The sequence below is a fragment of the Stegastes partitus genome, unplaced genomic scaffold (genome assembly GCF_000690725.1).
Source record: "Stegastes partitus isolate 25-593 unplaced genomic scaffold, Stegastes_partitus-1.0.2 Scaffold149, whole genome shotgun sequence".
Classification (NCBI taxonomy): domain Eukaryota; kingdom Metazoa; phylum Chordata; class Actinopteri; family Pomacentridae; genus Stegastes; species Stegastes partitus.
The window spans coordinates 213,726-217,053 of NW_007577880.1; the positions used below are offsets into that span (position 1 = coordinate 213,726).

Sequence of the window (3,328 nt, forward strand, 5' to 3'; positions counted from 1 at the left end):
GTAGTCATGTAGTCCTGGTTTCTTGTTCTATATTGGGGACCTGCCTCAAAAAAAAAAGTGATTTTCGGCCTCCACTTACATACAGAATGCAAATAGTGACGACCACTTACTACAAATCTCTCTCCTGTGCTCACACATCGATCATAAGTATAGAGTTCCATCTGATAAAGTGTTAAAATTAACGTGAGAGAGGATGATCTGCTGTCACATTTCCTGCTTTTGCATTTTGTACCACGTCTCTGAGAAGTGAAGTGCAAACTGTTGACTGAGCTGCAGTCACATAATAATTTAGCATCCATCTGCAAAATGTGACCCAGATACTGATGAGGCTGTCCTTTTCCTAAAATGAAAAAAAAAGAAAGAAGAAGAAGAAAACAACCCCACTTTGTCCATATTAAAATGTAACACTGATGAAACTCAAACCCTTGGCATCAGCAAAAGACTCGCCCGTGTACTCATTGGTCTCATATGACCTTTCAGAAAGCTGCACACTGCTGGCCGAAAGGCACGCCAGCTTTAGAAGGGAGCATGCTAATGTTAGGTGTGGCTTGTGCCCCTTGGTGCTATTTAGCATAGTGTGATGAGAGTTCATCTCCTCACATCCTGCTTGTCTCTCTGTCTGAGAGCGAGTACAGAAATAGTCTTTGTCACCAACCACACAGCGGGGCACCTTTCACACACCATGTCCAACACGACTGGACCGAGGCACCGGCGTGTGTGTGTGTGTGTGTGTGTGTGTGTGCCAAAGTGTGTAGCTGTGCAGGGTATTGTACGCGAAACCGTCCATGTCTGTGCATGCCAGTGAAGATTTTAATAAAACAGGCTGTGCTCTATCCATAGACTGTATAAAAGATGGACGTAGCAACCGGTCCTGAAAAATGAAGCCAACCCAGAAGTGTCAAAAACCTGCAATATCACTACGTCCGCTAGCTGCTGGCTCCAAAAAGCCCTGGCTCCCATAGACTGGAATTATTATTAGTTTTCATAGTCAAGTCCAGAGATCAGGTGGCCAATCTGAAAATAAATCAATACTGAATTTTTAAAAAATCATCAACATTTTGCGGGGCAAGGGGCGTGGCTGGCTTGATTGACAGTCGGCAGCGACCATACAGACGAAGCGAGCAGAAGGCGGAAAATGTGGGCGGGCAGAGAGGGCCCGCCTCTCAATCCGTCTGACCAATCGCTGCTCCTATGGCTCCGCCCCCCTCCGACGATTTTTGCGTCACTGGCTCCAAAAATCCAAGATGTCAACCAGGAAGTAGCAAAACCCTGGCTTCATGTTCTCAGTGCAGAAACCAACGAGTGACGTCACGGAAGCTACGTCCATCTTTTATACAGTCTATGGTTCTATCCACAAATTATAATCTTGTTTCCTCAGGAAGAAGGACAAACCATCCTCAGCTTCTTTAGTGGAGAAAAGACACTGAGAGTTTCTCCTCTCAGTTTTTAATAAATGATAACTAGGAGGGTGCAGCTGATTTGGCACAGCATTTGATTTTGATCTGAAATGATTGCTTAAGTTTTTATTTTCATAGCACTTCAAAATTGTAATCTGAACTGAGCCACACTGTCCTCCCCCCCCCAAAAAAAAAAGTCAAATGGGAAAAACATTCAGCACTGTGCCAGCTTAGTATGGAATGATACACTGGAGCTCAAGAAAAATGATCTGCGAGGGTGAGGGAAGCAGCAACAGATAAGAGGATTACTCCATTACTATCTACCCCAGGGGCTGTTACCCCAGAGCAGAAGAACACGGTTAAAAAGGGCAAGACCTTGATTTTTTTATTTTTTCCTTTTTTTTTACCCCCCTGACGCGCTCATATCGTCTGAGTGAAGCAAAGTCGCTACATGACATACTATCCCGCTCTGTACGGGGCAAAGGCATGTTTTTAGCCCGAGCTCAAATGCGGCATCCTGAGGTGTGACCTTGCTCTGCCGTCCAGCCTTCCTCTAACCTTCCTCCAGAGACACAAGATGGATGGATATGATATCTGGTGTGGAATTTGTGGTGGGGATTTTTTTAAACAAAAGGATATCTTTGGCGGGCAAAGCGTTGGTTCTGATCTAATCGAGTAAAAACAGATTTGAAAAGTATCTGACATGGACACATCTAAAGTTAAATGTTGCCTCTTTAACCCTTCATAGGGCACTCCTTGAAATACTTAGAAAATTAAAATTTCAACCCTATTGAAGGATATTTAAAGATATTTTTACTTTTGTGACGTAATAAAAAGATTAATAAAGTTATTATATATGGTAACTTGCTCGTCTACAGTTTTAAAAAAAAGGGAAATTATAATAACTTCATATTTTTAACTTTTAATTTAGTACCATTGTTCTTGGGGTGGTGGTTTTGGCACTCATCTCAAAAAATAAATCAAAGTGGAGTTCAATGCAAACCAGTAACAAAGTGTTTGTAAAGTGCCTGGAACGTTTGTTTAGTGACATTTTTTCGAAAGGTAGTGATATTGGCACTAATATAAAACCTAAATTGAAAAGTGCACACGGTTCTTCAACCTCAAGGGCGGCCATATTGAAGGCAGTTACCAAATATGGTCACTTGCCCCATATAAGGTTAAGGTAGACTAACTGAATGATGTCACTGTTACAGCTACTTAATCATAGTATTGCATAGGCCAGAGGTTTACAAGCTATGTGACGTGTCTCCTCAGGGAAACATATTACACGAGGTAAAAGGTAATTAAGGTACTCTAAAGCAGGGGTTCTCAACTGGTGGGTCGCGACCCAAGGGTGGCTCGCAGACCTGTTCTGGGTGGGTTGCGGACAGCTGATCAAATTTAAATAATATATAATGTGCGTCTCTGGTTGGACTCATTTTTTATTTTGAAACATTTTTTATTTTGACAGGCACAGTAACAATAGTTTGTTTGATGTTCATTTTAAGTTTGTGTTGATGTTGGGACGCAAGATGGCAAAAACATGACCCGGAGTATTTAAAATGTGGGTTTTCATTACTAGGACTGGACCTGAATAGCCACCTATTGGTTCACTGTGCTAGAATCAGGATATCAGTTTGGATCTCCGAATATCCCCCCCCGTCGGTCATACCGGAAGCTCAGCGCCAGCATCCCCCCCCCTCTGAGTGATGGTTTTATTCACTTCTGTACGTGCAGTGGTCATGGTCCAGTTACTGTGCATGGTTATAAGCTCTGAAATGCATGTTGCACAGCAAAATATATTGAATACTGGGGCGCCGCTATAGCTCACCTGGTAGAGCTGGCGTCCCATGTACAGGGCTACAGTCCCGATGCGGAGGTCATGGGTTCGAGTCCCGCTCATGACCCTTTCCCGCACATGTCCTCCCCCT

General features: G+C 43.2%; 1 long non-coding RNA gene across 1 annotated transcript in view; it reads right to left on the minus strand.

Moving 5' to 3' along the window:
* Positions 1 to 3,234: 3,234 nt before the first annotated feature.
* The window catches only part of LOC103355423 (uncharacterized), a 20,234-nt gene continuing 20,140 nt past the window's right edge, over positions 3,235 to 3,328 (minus strand). Inside the window, exon 3 of the long non-coding RNA XR_520089.1 lies at positions 3,235 to 3,326. This is a non-coding gene — a long non-coding RNA (uncharacterized LOC103355423). The remainder of the gene's footprint in view (positions 3,327 to 3,328) is intronic.